Source organism: Eublepharis macularius, chromosome 3, assembly GCF_028583425.1.
Source record: "Eublepharis macularius isolate TG4126 chromosome 3, MPM_Emac_v1.0, whole genome shotgun sequence".
NCBI classification, from domain to species: domain Eukaryota; kingdom Metazoa; phylum Chordata; class Lepidosauria; order Squamata; family Eublepharidae; genus Eublepharis; species Eublepharis macularius.
This window is the reverse complement of record NC_072792.1, coordinates 35104208-35125588: the sequence shown is the minus strand read 5'-3', so window position 1 is coordinate 35125588 and position 21381 is coordinate 35104208.

Sequence of the window (21381 nt, the reverse complement as noted above, 5' to 3'; positions counted from 1 at the left end):
AGGGGATGTACATAAGGTCACTTCCTCTGCATGTTTGCATTAAGGAGATAAACAGTTTGTAACACTCATGCTAGCTAAAAAATAATAGCACAGTTTGCACACCATCCGTGTCTATTTTTAAATAGATTTGTGGTGACTATTTTTTTCAAACTGTATACTGTTGGCCTAAGAAACGCAATCGTGCAGGACAATGGCAATATAATTTCATGGCCACGTAAAATATCAATAGTAGAAAATATGTACTACAGTTGCTTGAGTGGTTTGGCTGGTGTTTCATGCAGGATTTCTCTTCTCTTCAGTGCTTGAGCCAGGATGTGGGTAACAAAGGCCAGAGGAGCTGATTTGATTCTCGGCTCTTGAGTTGCTGCAGCTGTCAAAACTGGTATGTTCACCTGCTAAATACATTTGGCACACAGTTCTCAGTATGCCTGTATTGCATAACTGAATAAGAAACGTATAAATTGTGGACATAGATTGTGTGGAGAAAGTCAAGAAGGTGTTTGTTTGTTTGTTTGAGCAGCCAATGGCTAAATCCTTTGTCATGACTAATGGATTCTCCATGACTATCTTCTACAGCAATGATGGCATCATCATCTTGAGCAAATTGGCTAGGAAGGCTTCTACCCCAGGCTGAAGAACTTGGCATAATATGAGAGGAAGCCCCTCTTATGGATTGCACTTTTTAAAAAGCCTGAAAGTACTGAAGGGCTGTTAAGGGTTAATTCCTCACAGACACAGAGAGTTTTGAATGACAGGCAACTCCAAGGAATCTGATTGGGTAGCATGAGATAGAAAGAGGAGGGTCTGTTTTTCAGTCCTGAAAGAGAGAAATCAAGTGTGAAGAGTGGGGAGATAGAGTCCTAAGGGAGAGCAGTTTTAATACCAGCAGGAAAACTGGGGGGGGGGGGGGCGGATTATCCAGGAAGTTTGGGTAGTAGGTACAGACTCTCAATTGGGCTAAGAAAAAGAGGATAGGTCTTCTAAGGAGATGAGATTTTTCCTACCCAATTAAACAAGGAGGTAGCTCTGGAGAGTGATCCCTGGTTGAGTGTGGTTGGAAACTGCCTGTGGAGACCTTCAGATTCAGTTAACGACTGAAGGAAAGCACTGGTGTGTGAAGAGAAGGGGACTGGTGTATTAGAAAGTGGGTACCAGCTCCAGAAAGAGAATACCAAAAGAAAGTATACTCGAGTGCTTGGGGGAAAATAAAGGAACCAAAGCCTCAAAATATCAGACTTTAAGTATCTGTGAAGAGCATGAGAACTGAAGTCTCTGCATGTTCTGATTTTTACCTCAGAGATATGTATGTTGAATTACCTCAGAAATTTTCAACCCTTGATTTCACTTGACCTTTCCCCTTTAAAATAAACAAACTAGTTAGTTATTTTTGAGTTTTAAAAAATGCTCCTGGTGCCATTTCTGCTGTATAAGGATAAGGGGGAACAAATTCTTGCCTCTGGACCTCCAAAATAAAAGTGGTAACTGATGTGGCTGCCTGTAACCACCAGAAGGCCATCCCTGCTTTTAAATCTCTAGGATTATTGAAATGAAAAAAGGACAATTTGAATTACTTTCAGTTTTCAAAAACTGTTCAAAAATACTGCTGTGAACATAATCCATTTTTCTGTTCTCTTTTGCTCAAATAAAGTTTGTATTTTGAAGATGCAAAGCAAAGTGACAATAAACAAAGAATATAGTTTTATACAGACAGCCATTCTGAAGATAGATTAACTTCATTTGAGTATCTGTGATAGTTGAGTTTACTAATTACTTTCTGAGTCACACTTTAATAACAAAAGTAATATTTCTACTCTGTATTCTCAACAGCTGAAATTTGCTAATACACAGCAACAACTGAAGACTTGAGAAGCAATTTGATTTTGCAAATTAGCAAAGCAGGCATTAGTAGATATCAACATTGACAGCAAATATATTTATAGTACCTTGCAATGTTAACTACTATTTATTTTTAATCATTCAGGTTGCCATTGCAAAATATATATAGTTGAATATTGTGTGTGTGATTTATGCCTGATGGTTTGTTTTTTTGTCCTCCAATTCTCGATCATCTCTAGTTTTAGCATTCTCTTATCCAAGGCTTTTTCAAATTGTGTTAATACTTAGGAGCTGTGAGTTTCTCAGAAGCTTATCTGATACCCAATCAGATAGCTAGTGATAGCAGATTTGATTTTGGGAAACCAATTTGTCTACCAACTCTTCTCTTGAAGCTCCCATCTGGGGTAAAATAATTCTGTTTCCACAAGACAACAGTGATCACAGCACACCCAGCTCCTTGTTCTGCAACAATTGAGGGTGCATGCTCAATGTTGTCCTGGAATTCTCTGCAGTTTTTCAAGGGCTTCATGGCACATGTGCACAGATTCATATCAGTGAGGAAAGCATTTCCTAATAGTAAAATGTCTGAAAACCATTTTAATCTACTCCATCAAAACTACTTTGGTTTCTTGTCACTTTTTCCAGGTCAAATTTTTAAGGTCATTTTATTTTTTTAACTGCCAATGATTTCAACACTATTGATCATTCTGTTTCTCTCAGTATCCTCCCTTAACATTCTATGACACTATCTCCTCTTAGCTATGCATTATGAATTGCAGCAAAAATGTAAAGTCAGATTTTGATCACCTTAAGCTTCCAAATCCATGCATTATATTGACATGCTCACATGACTTTATGACACAGTTGGACTTTTGCCCCACTATTAGGAATAAGAGACAGACACAGTATTTGGATTATAAAAAATGGGCCGCTTTATTAATAAACAAGAACCAGAGAATATTAACTACGGCAAGGGCCTAACTAGCGGTACAGGTCAGGCCCTGGGGTCACTCCCTACCCCGCCCTGACCTGTCTGGGCGAGACACCCGCTGCCCCAGGTGCGAGCCATCAGACAATGGCTGGGACCCGGACTGGCCAGGCGAAGTGGTTCACCCCTGTAAAGCTCCCCCACCCGGCCGTACGGCAGCGGGGGGAGACTGGCTTGTCCAGGGGTTCCCCACCAGGGCGTCTAACCACGCAACTGGGCCGTACGGCAGCCAGCCACATCTGGCAGACCCCAATTCCCCACCAATGGAGAGGTGCCAAGGGTGCTCACCGGCCCGCTACAGATTCTTCCCTAACTAACACCCTGCCACCCGTGGCGTAAACTCAGACCCACCAACAAATTAACCCCCCTCCCAAGACAGTACGAGGTAGGCGAAAAAACTCCAGCCCCAAGGCCAATCGGGGACTGTGAGAGAAAAAATTCCTACCTGGCTCCGAATGGCAACCGGCTAGTCCCGTACTGAAATAGGGAGAGGTGGGTGGGCCGAGCACGAGGCAAGACTGAAGCCACGGGGGCGGAGAGGCATAAAACACCGCGAGACTCCGCCCCCCAGGCTGAATCCCCGGATGAGGCTAAAGCTGTCTGCCTCCCTCCTTGCAGCGGGGCAAATGGCTGCCACCTGCTTAAAAGAGGGGCGAGCCCCAAGCAGGATTGGCAGTATTGCCCCACTATTAGGAATAAGAGACACACACAGTATTTGGATTATAAAAAATGGGCCGCTTTATTAATAAACAAGAACCAGAGAATATTAACTACGGCAAGGGCCTAACTAGCGGTACAGGTCAGGCCCTGGGGTCACTCCCTACCCCGCCCTGACCTGTCTGGGCGAGACACCCGCTGCCCCAGGTGCGAGCCATCAGACAATGGCTGGGACCCGGACTGGCCAGGCGAAGTGGTTCACCCCTGTAAAGCTCCCCCACCCGGCCGTACGGCAGCGGGGGGAGACTGGCTTGTCCAGGGGTTCCCCACCAGGGCGTCTAACCACGCAACTGGGCCGTACGGCAGCCAGCCACATCTGGCAGACCCCAATTCCCCACCAATGGAGAGGTGCCAAGGGTGCTCACCGGCCCGCTACAGATTCTTCCCTAACTAACACCCTGCCACCGCAGAGTCCAAGCCTCTGCTTAGGCCTCGGCGCCCCACAAGTGGCTTAAGGCCAGGCGCAGCCCTTGCTGCAGGTCGTTCAAGAAAATGGCATTACCACTGTTGGATAAGTGTACCCCATCCCCTCGGTAGAGGTCTGCAGACTCGGCCCGTATCCGCGGATGGGGCAAGTAGATCCCAAGACCCTCCGACAGTGCTCGAAACAGAGCTCTATTGGCCATCCGCCTCGCCCGTTCCACAGCCCTATGGTCCAATGCTTCCCGCCACACACGACGCGGAAGCATCGCCGACCAAAAAATGAGCACACCGGGCCATCTCCTCGTAATCTCTCGGAGGTCGTCCCGCGCTTGGCAAGACAGGGCCACGCCCTTCATGAGACCCAAATCGTTGCCACCCAAGTGGACAACAAGAATATGAGGGAGAGGGAGACTCCGACCCTCAAACAACAGCGGCAGCAAACCTGCCCAACGCAGGCCTCTTCTGCCTTGCCATTCCACTGTGGCCCAACGGCTGAGTCCGAGCTGGGACCCGATCCGCGTCCTCTTCGCTTGGTGCGCCGCCCAAAAGACCATACTATGGCCACATATGAGGATGCGTATCCTATCGCGCCACGCCACAGCACCTGAAAGAAAAACAACGTCAGCATGACTGCCCACCAGCCAGGGGCCTCACATAAGACTTGTAAGCGGAGGAGCGCCACCGCCCCACCTTCCGAATCTCGGCTCCAGAATACCCCATCGCTGCAGCCGTGGAAGCCGCACCTATACGAAAAGAGTGGGTCCCAAACTTGACCCCTTCTAGCCCTAACTTTGAGAGAGCCCTGCCGGTGACAGCCCAGAACTGGTATTTCGTAAGCGGGGAGCTATTCTCATGGCAAAACAGTGCCCCAGGCGCTGAGCCCCGCGCTCTTAAATACTTTTCCAAAGCCGCCACCGGGCACAAATCCTTAATCGCGCATCGACCTATTGACAAGTCTACCCCTTTATGCATCTGGTCGGTCTTAGAACGCCTAATGCGAATCTTCACCTGTTCTCCCTGAATTTTAACATCAGAAACGGAGATGGCGCGACCAGAAACGTCCCTAAGGGACTGGGGAACGAGCTCGCTAACCCTAAGAGCTCCAAAAAATGCAATCAAGGAAGCGGCATGAAATAACAGTTCCTCAAAAGGGGAATTGCAGACCACCGGCCACAGGGCCCTCAAACCCTGTAAAATACTAGGGGAAATAGGCTGCCTGGCGTCCCTCGTAACAGCGGCCTCCCTGGACCAACCCTCCAGCATTTTCCTAATGCGGAAGTCGCCCGTGGGGTCAACCAGGCCCCGAGCCTTCGAGGCAAAGCCCAAAGCCGCAAGCTGGCTACGGATGTATTTAAACCTGTGCCCCTTACCTTTCTGAGCAACACAAAATTGGGCTGCATGCTCAACTGGAATTGGCCAAATCTGCGAAAGACCAGCCTCCCGCCTGAAATCCGCAAAGTACCGCACCGCCCTGTCGTAGGCTCTCCTGGTACTAGGGGCCAGAGCTAACTGGATAGCCCTGAATGCCTCGGATTCCCAATCCTCCATAGCTCCAAAGGAACCTGGGTGGGCAGCAAATCCGCCTCTGGGGCAAGCTGTCGAAACCGGTCCATCTGCAGACGAGATAAGGCGTCTGCCACTTCGTTATTTAAACCGGGTACGTGTCTGGCCAAGAACAAAATATTAAGGTGGAGACACCTTAAGGTGAAGGCTCGGACCAGCTTCATTACCCTGGGGGATCTAGAAGAGAGGGAATTCACGACCTGCACCACAGCCATATTATCGCACCAAAAGTGCGCGGAGTGGTTGGCCAATTCCCCACCCCACAGGTAAACAGCCCCTAGAATCGGGAAGAACTCAAGAAAAGTAAGATCCCTGCACAGGCCAGCTTCCCTCCAGCTAGCAGGCCATGGTGCAGAACACCAGTGCCCCCTGAAGTAAATTCCCAAACCAATGGAGCCTGCTGCATCGGATGAAACCTGCAGGTCACCTTCTAACAACAGCTCTTGTCTCCAAAAAGAGACACCATTGAAATTGCCCAAAAATTGGGACCAAACTTCCAAGTCCTGTCTCATACCTGGAGAAACCCGAACCCTGTGATGCGGAAGCCGAAGTGACCTCATTGCATCACAAAGGCGTCTCAAAAAGGCTCTACCTGGAGCCACCACCTTGCATGCAAAGTTAAGATGGCCTACGACCTGTTGGAGCTCCACTAGGGAAACTTTCCGCTTGCCCAAGAGGGCCTGCAAACGAGACCGCAACTCCTGGAGCTTTACCAATGGCAGCCGCGAAGTCTGCTGCTCGGTATCCAATTCTATCCCTAGGAAGGTCAAAACCGTCGTGGGGCCCTCCGTCTTTTCATGTTCTAAGGGAACACCCAACTCGCCAGCTAAACGAACAAAATCGTCCAACAGGCGAGCACACTGACCCGTGCCTGGGGGCCCAACCAGGATAAAATCATCCAAATAGTGGGCGGAGTCACGGCAGCGTTGCCTGTGACGTAGTGCCCACTCAAGGAACGTACTAAAACGCTCAAACACTGCGCAGGAAACGGAGCAACCCATGGGAAGGGCTCTATCCATGTAAAATTTGCCCTCAAAGGCAAACCCCAGCAGTTCAAAGTCATCAGGGTGCACAGGTAGAAGGCGAAATGCGGACTTGATGTCGCATTTCGCCATCTCTGCACCCCGACCGCAACGTCTAACCACTTTGACCGCCTGGTCAAAGGAAGTGTAACACACCGAGCAAAAATGCTCAGGAATTGCGTCGTTAACCGACCCGCCCCTAGGGTAAGACAGGTGGTGAATAAGACGGAATTCACCTGCTGCCTTCTTAGGCACTACCCCCAAGGGAGAAACCCGCAGATGAGGAACTGGAGGGGAGGGGAAAGGGCCTAAAACCCTGCCCTCGGCACATTCCTTCCGGATCTTTGCCCGCACAACATCCTCCATGCCAATAACTGAACACAAATTGGCTGACATGAAGGCTGTTCTGGGGCCTTGATAAGGAATACGGAAACCAAACAAAAAACCTTGCAACAGAAACTGGGCATCCCCCTTGTTAGGGTAGTCAGCCAACATGGCCTCAAGGACCCTCACTTTTATTGGGCTGGGGCCCTTTACTAGGCCCCTGTTGCCCTGAGGGGCCACCCCCTTTCTTTCCGAACGGCCGCTGCCTCTTACAGGCATTGAGGGCATGCGGACCTCGGCAAGTCGGGCATTCATGTCCGAACCGACAGTTCTTACGGTTGCAGACCCCTTTTGAGGTAAACTCAAAGCAAAGCAGCCGGGGCTGAACCGACTGCCCCGCCGAGGCGCGGGAACCGTAAGACCCCTGGGCAAACCCCCCAGAAGCCTGCGAAGAACGCTGCACAATATGACCGCTATCTGACCTATCCCCCACCGAAGACTTAGCCGGGGTCATCAGCTGCAACCACAGGTGCTGGTGGACTTGATCCCAAGGCAGAGATGGGTTCAAGGCCGCCCGCATCCGGAATTCTTCGTCATATTGCAGCCAGGCTGCTCCCAAGAATTCCGTGTGAGCCCTATAAATAATGTCCATGTACTGGAACAGTGGCGCCGCTCTCCAGGGGTGTGCCCTGGCTATAACCCCCGCATAGATGAGAAAACCAGGGAGCCAATTGTGCCAAGTTCTATCAATTTTGCGCCTCTTGATGCGCTCCTTGTCCCGGTCCTCAAGGTCCTCTTTATCCTTCTTCTCCAGATCTCTGAAGAGAAGGGTAAAGACATCTACATAATCCCCGCGCAGAATCTTCTCCCTAGTAGCCGGGGTAAGATGATCGCCTAACGGCATGGCTGTGTCCCCAACTGGGAGGGTCTTATAAGGCACAGAACCATAATTGGACCAAGGAACTCCATAATAAGAGCCCCATGGCGAAACCATGCCCATGCCTTGAAGCTGTGCCGGGGGGGGGCGCCCAACTAGCCGCCCCAAGCGGCTGCCCAGGGACAGCCGGCTGGCACCAGTTGCCCCAATCCTGGAATAAACTGGAACCAGATGGACCCCCCGAGGAACTGGAGTGCGTACCCACCGCATGTGGTGCATTTTGCTGCGCCTGCCCCCAAGGCCAAGCGCCTGGCTGCTGTGGCCAAGAACACTTACCGTCACCCTCGGGCGGTTGCACCACCAGCGCCACCTGTCCAGGCTCCTGGGTCCAAGTCCCCTCTACCTCCGCGGCTGCCGACTCCACCACCTCGTCCTCAATGATATTACCAGCCGTAGAAGTCGATGGAGCCAAAGCACCACCAGCAGATGCCCCTTCTAAAGCCGCTAAACGAGAGAGAATATCATTAAGCGATGCAGTTTTAGACGCAACCCTCACGGGTCTCTTACTTGCCGGTTCCGCTGACGGAGCGGAAGAAGCCCGTGCCTGCTCTAAAGCAGCAATCCTGGCTAAAATATCACGTCTCGCGGAAACATCGTCCTCCTCGTCAGATGATAAGGCGGCGGCCACGCGCTTAGGTGGGCGCTTTGCAGGCTGCTTGCCTTTAGCCACTCCTGTACCCTTCTTGGGCGGCATCCTAAATCAAATGAAAGCAGTGGCAGTTAAAAACAGGAAAGTGTGGTTACAGCTAAGCCACTTAAACACTGCGCTAAAGCGGTCTACAGGGGGGGGGACCCCGCCCCCTGACCAAATAGCTAAAGAGCTGGAACAGCTAGGGAAGGCTCAGCAGGCTGCCTTCTAACCTACAACCAGAAGCGGTATTTGCCCAGAAACTGGTTCCCAGCCAAACCACTTAACCACCATGCCCACTGCTCAAACAAAGGCCCAGACACGAAAAATTCACCCCCCGGTACAGCCCACGGCCTAAGGGAGATAGGTCAGGCCTTGCAAGTAACTCTCAAGTACCACCAGCAGCTATAGGCCCAGAATGTCAGCTAGAGGCACCCCACCCAAAATGGCCGCCAGGAGGCTAGACAAAATGGCCGCCGCAACAGCCGGGGAAAATTAGCCGGCTATTACTGAGGTACAGGGAGGTTTCCCCAAATGCACACCCGCCTAAACCTGATTGAAAAAGGGGGGGGGCTCCGAGAACTACCCGCCGTCCCGTGCCCAACGGCGACCGCGGCAGCCGATGGCAGGAAAATGCACGCCCCCCCAGAGCCCCCGGAGGCCCGGTAAACGGCAGACGAGGCGCCCGGCTGCACTACAGGGGGCCGAACGGGCGCCGCGTGAAGCGCGGCGCGCGGGCGGGGCACCGCGGCGCGGCCGCGCCGCAACGGCTGGCACGAGCGCACCTACCCTGCAGTCCCTCGCTACCACTAACGCTCGCCCGCCGACCCGTTCAAAAACCCCAAGGGCGGGGGGAAAGAAAGCCGCCCGCCACGCCCAACACCCTGCGCCCAAAGCGCAGTAAAGGCGGAGGCTGCAAACGCAGCACAAATGCCGAGCCGGGCAGCAGCAGGCCACACGGCCAGTCGCTGCAAAGACGGAGGGGAGAGCAAGCACCACCCCTACGCCTAGCAAAACCTTCCACCCAGCTGGGAAGAAAGCGCGACGATCCGGAGGTCCTGCGTCAGCTAAGGCCTCGTGCCGGGGAGCAAACAGCAACGTGTTGCCTCCACCGAGCACGAGGCAAGACTGAAGCCACGGGGGCGGAGAGGCATAAAACACCGCGAGACTCCGCCCCCCAGGCTGAATCCCCGGATGAGGCTGAAGCTGTCTGCCTCCCTCCTTGCAGCGGGGCAAATGGCTGCCACCTGCTTAAAAGAGGGGCGAGCCCCAAGCAGGATTGGCAGTATTCTCTGCGTAATGTGTGGCATAGTCTTTATTTTCTTTTTTCTTTTTCTTTTTTTAATTCTCAAATGTCTTAGTCTCTTGGTTTGCCCTTTTCATCTATTCCTTTCCATGAGAAGATACTGGAGAATTCTGATCAAATTTGAACTTTATTTCTCTTTACCTCTCTCTCAAACCACACACAAACCACACACAAACTTCCATTCCAGTATTGCTCATTCCTAAATCACCCTTTCTTCCCTTGATCTTTCATCTTCTGTCCTATACCACCACTTGAGCTGTCTCTCTTAACATTTCTTCCCAGTTACCTAATTATACTATAAAACCACAATAATGGATATTGTAACAGAAATGGAATTTTATTTATCTATCTCTTCACTGCAGCTTTATAGGGCTATAAAGGTTTTACTGGGGAAAGAGAAAGGCTTTCTTCTGAAGCACAGGATTGTTAGATACTTAAATGAAAATTTAAAAAGTGCTGTTGGAATGAAAGAATTTCACTAAACATGTTAATTTTCCAGACAGCAGTACAAATCAGATACAGGCCCCAAATTAAAGATGCCATATCTGAAACTTTATGGGCTGCTTTTCAGTGACATTAGGCCCAACCCTGTAAAGGAAATTCATACAAGCTTTCCCAAAGACAGTACGATGTTGTATCTGAGGGGGAGACTTGATTCCCTTTTCTCTAGACAGACAAATATACAGGTTTACCCTTTCTCCTCACAGATTTTGGCTCTCAGACACTGCCCAGGTAAATTTGGTACATCTGGCTTTACCAGGGGCTTATTTATTACCTAAAAATAAACTTTCTTCCCTAAGTGTACCCAAAATCCTCCCTGAAAGCCAATAAAAATCCTACCTAAACTGATACCCTTATCCACAGCCACAAAATCCACTTTCTTAGGGGGAAAGTAACTTCCCCCTTTCTTAACTTAGCCTGGTTCACCCCTTCTCATCCAGTGGAGTTCCATGCACTCTGATTGGCTGGCAATGACTTGGATTTACATGAGGCCAAACCACTATTCTGAGTCGGGGGGGGGTAGGGGGATGACAGAGCAAACTGTGAAAGACTTCCCCACTAGAGGTGGGCACAAACCTACATATGAACCAAAAGTCATCAAGAAATGGGCCGGTTCATGATTCGCGGACTGGCAGTTTGTCAGAGCCCATTTCTGATGAACCACCACAAACTTTAGGCCAGTTCATTTGGTTCGTTTTTCGGTTCATCACTGCACACAGCCTGGTGCTGATCAATCAGTTTCCTAGGCAATGGGGGGGATGGGCTTTCAGCAGCCCTAAAAGTGACATTTTCAAGAATCAAACTGGTTTGCAAACTAGGGCAAGTTCATGAAAGTTTGTAGTTTGTGGTTCATGAAAGATGATGAACCATGAACTGCACCGTTTGGTATTTTCCTGGTTTGTGCCCACCTCCATTCCCCACCAATCTAACTATACTTCCATAGATATGTCCACTGCTCACTTGAGAATTAGTGATCTGAAAGCTTATATAAATAAAAAGATGAAAGTTGATAAGTATTGATAGGTAACTACACTACTTCAAAACTTCTCAAGCACCATATAAGGATGTTTTAGTAATTGATAGGCGGATGAATAAGAACTAATTTACGTCCAGATTTTGTATAGTCCATATATACAATCCCATAAAAATAGTGAGTAAATGTATACTGCTGAAATGAATGGAATTAAAATACTCCTCTATTATCTTGTCACATGGATTGAAGTGGAACAAATATAGTCAGTTTTCTCTTGGTTGAGTCCATTGCATGGTGGACACTGATCTTGTGAAAGGAGCCATCACATGCTAATTCCATGATTACACATATTCCCCATGCTTCAGTCAAAATATAGGTTGGTACAGAACTGAACAACTGTTGTATTCTTTCACAATGTCACATGTATTCTTCTACATGGTGACTGCTTCTGGTTGAAAAATTCAAAAAAGCAAAACATATTGACAACTTTCTTCCTCTATGCCATTTTCCCTTCTGTTCATGGGATTTACATTTCATGACATCACTTGTAAGATTACTTGCTGTTTTCCAGCATGTTTCTTGAAGTGAAAAAATATCCTTCGATGACTGTTTTATTAGAAGCCTTCTATTAAGCATCCTATTTTTTATTCTTTTGAAGACAGTTCCAGTGTCACTTCTTTCCTTTGACCTCTGTCAAAGGAAGTAACATCTTCATCAAAGAAATTTTATTAGCCATAAAGGGAACTTCTATAAAGCTGAGGATGTGCAAAGATAATATAAATCGAGATATTTCCACTATTCACTAGCTTTAATTATTCAAACAAAACTAGCTCTTCCCCCCCATCCTCATGTTTCCTTAGATAAGCCACCAAAATCAGAAATTAGATCAATGAATCTTCCACCATGATTAAAAGCTTTTTGAGTCAGTGTTCATTTATATTGCAGTCTTCGTTTGAGGGAAATTTACTGAAAAAAGACATACAAGCACTATTACTGCATCTTTTGAAATATAAATATAAATGCTGTAATCTTTTTCCCTGTGACTAACCATTTTTCATATTTTCACACCACTGTTAGATTCATTAAGATGGAAAGGGTCATTCACTTTAAGCCAAGGTCCTGTTGCACTCTACTGTTAGAGAAGAAATAGGTGTCTTGTGGCTTGGCCATATACATCATCCATGGGCCACATCCAGAATTTGCACTTGGAGAACTTTCTAAACGAGAATCAAGGTGTGGCTATAGTTTCACACTTAAAGAAAATAATATGTAAGAAATAGAGGTAGCCTTCACATTAATGTTACCTAGTTCTTTCTCCTGGATTTTGTATGTAATACTGTAGCTATGCCCTGTCCTAGATAGCCTAGGCAAGCCTGATCTTGTCAGATCTCAGAAACTAAACAGGGTCTACCATGGTCAGTAATTGGATGGGAGACCTCCAAAGAAGACCAGGGTTGCAGAGGCAGGCAATGGCAAACCCCCTCTGTTAGTCTCTTGTCATGAAAACCCCCACTTGGGGGTTGCCATAAGTCATCTATGACTTGAGAGCACTCTCCACCACCATTGCAGCTTTGTCTGAATGAATCTGTTCCATAACATGAAGTTCTTAATGTTAGACGGCTTGTATTGCTGAAGGAATAGGATAGTAGATGTTTGTAAGCTGAACATTGGTAAGACTTGACTTGAAATGAGAGTCCTGCCTTACATATGACAGCAGCAACAATAAATTAGAGTCTTAAACAAGAGCCTCTGAGGTGATAACAACAACTGTAGATGTTATATACTGCACTTCTAGACATTAGTATCCCACTTAGAACAGTGAACAAAGTCACTGTCATTATTACACCCACAATACAGCTGAGGAGCTGGGTCTGAGCAGAGTGGCTTACCCAAGGCCATCTAATCCATCCAGCTATGGAGATCGAGTACAGGAACAAATTGCCTTAGACTGAAAATGTGGATAAAGGATATAGATTTATTTATGTTTTATTTATGATATGAAATGATGAATTTGATAACAATTTGTTATTTTTTATTTTTGCACAGAAGCCTTTGGACAAATGTTCCAAGGTTTAGAAAAGTAAGTAATACTCTTCTGATAATGCGATACATCTTTGTGTTTAAACATTTTCATAAATTAAATTAATTTGGAGAATGAGATCATCTGTCTCTCTAGGTAAACAAGTCACTATTTGTTGGTTCCTCTGGCTTGTTTACTCTGTTATAATAATCTGTGACTGAATGGTAACACCACTTGATTTTTAGGCCATCACATTTGTATCACTAAAATTAGTGTAAACATATTCACATGATTAATTTCACCAAGCTTTCATTTTGCATTGCTAGGAAATGACTGAAGACAATATTATAATCTGTCAATATATAGCCTTGTGAGGATAAAAAGGAGAGAACTATGTAAGAAGCCGTGACTCCTCATTAGGGTTCCTATCATCCAGATAGGGCCTGGAGCTCTCCTGGGCTTTACAGATGTTCTCTAGAGTATAAAAATATTTTTCCCCTCCCAAATTGGGCTCAGGAGCAGATCAGTAGCCAGTGTAGTTGCTTTAATATCGAGGGACACATTTTCACTATATCTGGCCTTGGCAAGCAGTTTAGCTGCCACATTCTGCACTACCTGCAGCTTCTGAACCATCTTCAAGGGCAGCCCCAAGTAGAGCTCATTGCAATAATCCAGTCAAGATATAACTAAATCATGGATCACTGTGGCTAAATCTGACTGAAGAAGGAACAGGCACAGCAATGGATGGAGCAATGATCACAAAGAGAATGAGCTCAAAACTGTAGCATATATTCAACTATGTTTGTTCTTCCTTCAAAACCATACCATTCTCTGTAATTCTCTGTAATTATGCCTAGGGTATGCTAGATGGAATTGGTTGGTGTCATCTTCCAGGTTTTGTGAATGAAGTGCGACAAATGTGGGTAAGCTGCATGATGAAAAAATTTTATTAGAGCTTCAGAATGGTATGGTTTTGAAGGTATTTTTTGTCACATTATAGGGGACCATCTACATGCCCCTGAGGAAGTCTGCAAGACGAAAATCTGCTTGAATGATAGCCAGCCCCAGTTTGGGCATAGCATTCGGACCTCCACCTTCTCACCAAATCAGCTGTTGAAAAAAAAGGAAAGAAAACACTTATTATTGAAAGGAATCAGGAACTTACCTTGATTTGGTCTCGGAGTTTCTCTGAGCTGGGCTCATGCCAGAGGATTGACTTTTCACTACAGTGACTATATAACTTATTTAAAGTGTTTCACACATGGTCATATGTATAAGTTATGAATTACAGGTGAAGGGTTATATATAAGTTTTGTATGAATACATGGGCATTTGGCACTTTACTATTTAGTAAGATTTTTGACTGTGTAATTATTATCTTAATTGTTGTATTACCCGGGTGGGTTTTCCCACTTTTGTAGTTCTGCTTCTAATACCAGCTGTGTTAAGACATGGAGGTGGGCATTGCCACCTGTTCTGCTCCTATTACCTGCTGGGTTAAAGCGGGGCAAGGGGATAGCCTCCTGCTCTGCTCCTAATACCATCTGGGTGAAGAGGGGTGGGTATTGTCACCTGCTCTGCTCCCAGTCCCAGCTGGGTTAAGGTCAGAGGTGGCATTGGCACCTGCTCTGTTCCTAGTAACTGCTGTGTTGAGGTGGGAGGGGAAATTCCATCTGCTCCACTCCTAATTCCAGCTGGGTTAAGGTGGGCTGTGGACAGTGCCACTTTCTCTGCTCCTAATACCAGCTGTGTTAAGGCAGGGGGTGGGCATTGCCATCTGTTCCACTCCTAATACCAGCTGGGTTAAGGAGGAGGGTTGGCATTGGCACCAGCTCTGCTCCTAATACCAGCTGGGTTAAGGTGGTGGCAGCAGGCATTGCCATCTGCTGTGCAGCTGATACCAGATGACTTAAGGTAGGGGTTATCCATTGCCACCTGCTTCGCTCCTAATACCTACTTGGTTAAGGCGAGGAGTGGGCATTGCCACCTACTCAACTCCTAATACCATCTGGATTAATGTGGGGGGTTGGGCATTTCCACCAGCTCCGCTCCTAATACCAGCTGCATTAAGGCGGGGGGGGCATTATCACCTGCTCCACTCATGATGCCAGTCGGGTAAAGGAGGGAGGTGTTGCCATTTGACCTGTTCCTGATCCCAGCTAAGTGAAGGTGACTAGGTGTTGTCACCTGCCCTGCTCCTGACCTCAGCTGGGGTTAACATGGGGGTGGGCATTTCCATCTGCTCTGCTCCTAATACCTGCTTGATTAAGGAAGTGGGTGAGCAAAGCTACCTGCTCTTCTTCTGATCCCAGCTAAGTGAAGGGGGGAGGGCATTGCCAAGTCCTCTGCTCCTAATACCAGCTGGGTTAAGTTGGGGGTGGTATTTCCCCCTGCTCTGCTCCTAATAACAGCTGTATTAAGGTGGGGGTTATCCATTGCCACCTGCTTCACTCCTAATACCAACTGGGTTAAGGTGGGCAGTGGGCATTGCAACCTGCACCACTCTTAATACCAGCTGGGTTAAGGCGGGGGTTGGCATTGCCACCTTCTCTGTTCTTAATACCAGCTGCATTGAGGCAGGAAGAGGGCATTGCCACCTGCTCTGCTCCTAATACCTACTTGCAGGGTTAAGTCAGGGGGGTGAACATTGCCACCTACTCCTCTACTATACCAGCTGGGAGAAAGGCAGGGGGTGGGGATTGCCACCTTATCCACTCCCAATATCAGCTGAGTGAAGGCAGGAGTGGGCATTGCCACCTGCTTCCGCCATGCTCCTGGCCTGGGCTTCCTACCATGGCACATTTTCTGGAGGGACATGGTGCCTTGCCTAGACTTCCCTCCATGGCACTGCCGTCTAGTGGGTGCATCAGGGTATAAAGTGAGTTGTCTGAAATATGCTTACTCAATTATATAGTAAGATTCCTATAAAACTGCAAGGAACAGTCTCTTCTGAGAGCAAGGAATTCTTATATGTATATGTAACCCCCATGAGGTAGTTGGTTTAGCCCAGTAGGTTAGAGTCAGTGCGTGGAGCTGAGCAGCCAAGGAAGAGGTTGGTTGCCGGGTAGCTTGATAAAATTTTATGTGGTCTTAGCACCTTGAATTAGGTAACTAGAAAGACTTGTAAATGAAAATTAATGACTAAAGTGGGTGTGTGATTATTTTAAGTGTGTGTGTATCTTTAAATGATTGATGTGGTACAGATGAAAAGTGGGGGTGAAAGAGAGGAATGAGTGAGTGAGATGATTGGTTGATGACTGAGGGCCAAGCTACACATGACGAATGACACTTGAACGGCAAGTGGATTGATTGGAGGGCAAGTTAATAGGGAGAAATACACTTGCTGTTCAAGTGTCATTCGTCATGTGTAGCTTGGCCCTAAGAGTGTGGGTGGAGTGAATGCGGTTTTTAGTTACCGAATGAAAGAAAAAGATTCATTTGCCTTTCTGGTTTAGACAGGAAAGCTGTGTGAAGCCTGAAGGTTTCTATGAATTTCTGAGAGAAATATTGATTCTGGTTTACTCAGGCAAACTGTGTGTGCTCCTGAGACAGAAAGTTTATGTATATCTATGAGACTGAGCCTATGTAAAGAAACTTCTAAGAACTGAGAAGTATCTTTGAAACCATCAAGCTTAAGTAATAGAGTGAAACCGATATGCTTCTTGTAAAAATAAAAGTTTATTTTGGTTTTGGGTTTTTTTCCATCCCAAAATATATGTCATTCCTATATCCCATTCCTTTCCTCAGGGCCACATAGTCCCATGAATGAACCTGAGGCTTGAGCACATTATTAAGGGGAAAATTTAAATTAACTATTTTGGAATACAATTCCTGGTGGCAGCAATCTACCCAGAGGGTGTAAGAAGAAGGTTAAGGGCAAACTCTAACTGAGAAATAAAGGGATTCATAAAAGGAGGGGGGGTTGGTAAATTTACAGTGCAGTCCTAAGAAGAGTTACTCCAGTCTAAGCCCATTCATTTCTATGGGCTTACATAGCTGGCTCGAGGTTGACTCAGCCTTCCATCCTTCCAAGGTCAGTATAGTTCTGCATAGTTCTATCAAACAATAACCAGTTGCTTAAATGAATTCAAAGACATTATTTGCTGCAAGTTTCTGTTCTCTGTTACACCTATGTGTTTAGTTATAAAAATCTAGTTGTATTGTTCTGACTGTTGAAAGGTTTGGAATTTTTTAACTTGCATTTGTCTTGCAAGTTTTGTTCCTAATTTAGCCCCCTAGAACTCATACAGAAAGAGGTTACATACATACTGCAACATGTGTATGAGAGGTATGCCTCCCTTTCTTGTTAGAGAGGAGACCAATTTTGAATGCTGTGGTTCTAGTCAAACATATCTAGTATGATTTTGTCTGCCTCTTGCAACAAACAAACCCCATCTTGATTTCCTTGCCATTTTCTTTTCCTTCCTCACACTGACCTTTTCTCATTATAATCAGCATGCTCTTTGATGCTATTTTTGCCTCAGTCGTTGCATTTAAATGGCACATAAATTATATTGAATAAAAGGCTCATGGGAAGCAACAAAAGTGAGAACTGAAACCAATGAGAAATGAATACATGTACAATCAAAATGAACCAAAAACGGGCAATACCAGATCAGCTGTGTTTCTAATTTAGACCTAGAAATGTTCTTTAAATACTAGAAGTTTGGGAGGCACTGTATTAGGTATTTGCCATTTTTCTTTTGCTGAAAAATTAATAATTTTATCTAAGAGAACATATGCTGTATTCCATATAATATTGCTACACATTGGTAGAGACAACTGCTGCTATGACCTTCGAGCTACTGATTATAGCACTTGTTACCAATGGGTAAAAATACCAATTAAACCTGCACAAGAATCCCTTACAGTTAATTGAGGGCCAGGCTACAAGTGATGAATGACACAGGTTGGACACTTGTCAGCTTCCCTCAAGTTTTGGTGGGAAATATAGGCATCCTAGTCTTGCAGCTTGGCTCTCCAACTGCTGTCCAAGGGACTTTTCAACTGTCACTTGTCCAACATTCCACAAAGCTGCCTACATTTCCCATCAAAACTTGAGGGAAGCTGACAAGTGTCCAACCTGTACCATTCATCACTTGTAGTTTGGCCCTCAGAGACTCCGTGGCAGCTTCATTCATCTGAACAGGGCCTTCTGCAGGTGCCATCTTGCACAAGGGCAAAATCAACAGCTGCCCGCACATGTGCATTCTCTGTGGTGACCCCCCCCCTTTTATGGAATGACCTACCTGAAAAGGTCAGGAAAGCTCCCACTCTCTTGGCTTTCCACAAACTATACAGAACTGAATTATTCAAGAGGGCTTATTTCTCTGGTAGGAGGCTGTAATATAAGGAAGTGTCTCAAAGAGATGCATCAATATATGGATAGGGAGTAATTACTACTATTTCTGAAAGTGTGATCCTACAGGGGTAGTTCTTATGTTGCTTAATATGTCAGTCTTAGAATTACTTATGCTTTGTTTAGCATTTCCTCAACTCTATTGGATTTCTGGTAGTTTTAAATATTTGCAATTCCATCTATATACCCTATTACATGTTTTTGGAAATATCGTTGAAATAGACTGTACTGACCCATACTGTGTAAATGCACCTTCAGACTCAGTGAGAAAGGTAGACTATAAATAATAAAAATAAACTAATAAATGAAATTGGCCAACCCCTCTAACTCAAACATAGCATTGGGCAGCTCAAACTGTGTTGAACTGGTGCCTAACCAATTGGCGGGGGCTGGAAGGAGAAGCTTAGAAGAAATCTCCACCCTTCCTAAACATGCATTTGCACAACAACTCTCTGGTCTGGGACAACATGAGATTAGTAGGCCATCTTTAAGGATCAAGGAGAAATATTCTGGTGTTCTTGAACGGGTAATGGAGGGTTTTTTGCTTGCTTTGTGATGTCTCTTGGATATGCTTTTATAAATAGGCTTGGTCTTGTGACAGGTTAGGCCATAACAAGAGACAGCAGGTTGCAAGGAAGTAGGTAGGGCTAATTGGTGAGCATCCCGAGGCATCAGAAATGAGCTATTCCTGAAACAGCATATAATTCAATGGAGACGCATGGGGGTTTGGAAAAGGAACTGAGCAGCAACAACCAAACCTTCAAGTAAATCATTTTTACCTTCTTGTTTGCTTTACTTTTGTCACAGCTTTAGGAGGAGGTGGTTTTAGTACAGATCCCACATCCTTTTGTGAGGAAATAGGCCTGTGAGCCCAGTTTCTCCTGTGCTTGGGATCCTCTTTAGGGATCCTGACATTGAGGCATTTCAGGGTCAAGCCCAGCTCAGGGGTTGTCAGGGCATGCTCACTCTCGGGTAGCAGGGGGATCCATGCAGAGATTTATGCCCATGTAGAATCTCACATCCTGCCATCCTGTGGTACCTCCATTAGCAGGTGGTCTGTGGGGAAGGGGGGGTCATCAGTTGGTAGGCAGGTTGGGCAATTTTTTGATCTGTACTCTGTGCTGTGCCAAGGCTTCATAAGCTTGTAATAAAGTCACAGCCATTCCATTCTCTAATAATTCTGTCTTTGCATCTTTTTTTGTTGTCTTGCTGCCCCCCTGCCACCATTTTGACATGAGGCCTGCAACCCTGTCTAATGTCTTCCTTTGAAATGTTTCTGGTGAAGTGAAACTTGATTAGCTTCTTCCATAGGATCCCACAGTCAGAAAAAAAAATTGCATGATTAAAGGAATTCTTTCTAACATTATCACCCCCCCCACACACACACACACCTAAACTTGTCAGAGAATGTAATGCCAAACCTTTTTTTCTTTTTTCCGGAAGAAATGAAAAGCAAAGACACCACTTTAACAAGATATAACAGTTTTGACAAACCATAGTACAAGAAATGAATAATCCCACATAAGTGTTTAGTCATTCATCTCCCAGTCAAGATAATTACAGCTGTCAAACACCATGGCGTTGTGGGATTCTTTGTCCAGAGGGTTCCTCATTTCCCCCCTCATCTTTCACTGTCAATGAGTGGCAGCCATCAATGTCATTGTCAATGGCTTCATTGGTATTTGTAGCGGCATCCGAACTTTCTGCTTCAAATGTCTGTTTCAAACTGCCAACCTCCTTGCTTCAGCACTGAAAATGCACTTCAGGTGGTTTGGAATTGACAGCATTTGCCCCCCCCCCCAGTCAGAATGAAGAGACAGACACAAGGTTGGATATAAACCTGGGCCATTTATTGACCAACATTAAACTTAATAATGGCAAGGGCATCTCTAATGGTACAGGTCAGGAGCAAGGGATTACCCTGGACCTCCTCCCTGACCTGTATGGGAGAGTCACCCACTGTCCCAGGTATGAGCCATCCATGCACATGGCTGTAACCCAGCCAGCCAGGTGAATGGTTCCCTCCTTAAAGCTCCAAGCACCCCAAGACATAGAGCCTGAGAGAAGGACTTGTACAGGGGGTCCTACAGGCAGTCTGTCCTCTCAGCTGGCAACTGTAAAGCCTGTCAGCCAATCTCTGACAGACCCCACCAACGGGGAAGTGCCACCGGGTGATCACCAGCCCACTCTGCCTTCCCAAATCCAACCTGCCAAAGACCTAGGTAACAAACTCTACCACTCCAGGTATCACTCCTACAGAACAGTACAAGATAGGTAATAAACACCTTTTCCCTGAGCCAAATTGGGAAAACGAGAAAAAAATTCCTTCCTGGCCCTGGTAACCAGCAACCAGCTAATCCTGTACTAGGAAGTGGTGGGTGGGCTGAGCCCTACAGAGGCAGAGCTGCCCTTTATAGTGCCAGGCCCCACCTCACAAAGACCTGAATGTCCAGGAATGCAGGGCTTCCTCTCCCTCCATGTGGTGAGGCAAAAGCAGCCCCCAGCCCAAGCATGTTTCACATGCAGCTGGGTGTGCTGTCTTGCTCCAGCATTTGGAATGAAGAGACAGACACAAGGCTAGGGTATAAATCTGGGCCATTTACCAATGTTAAACTTAATAACAGCAAGGGCATCACTAGTGGTACAGGTCAGGACTAAGGAATCACCCTCGACATCTTCCCTGACCTGTTTGGGCAAGTCCCAAGACAATACAACCCAGGAGTCTAAACATGGGAGCCCATAGACTATTGCCTGACCTCTGGAGCCCCCACAGCCATGCACTAG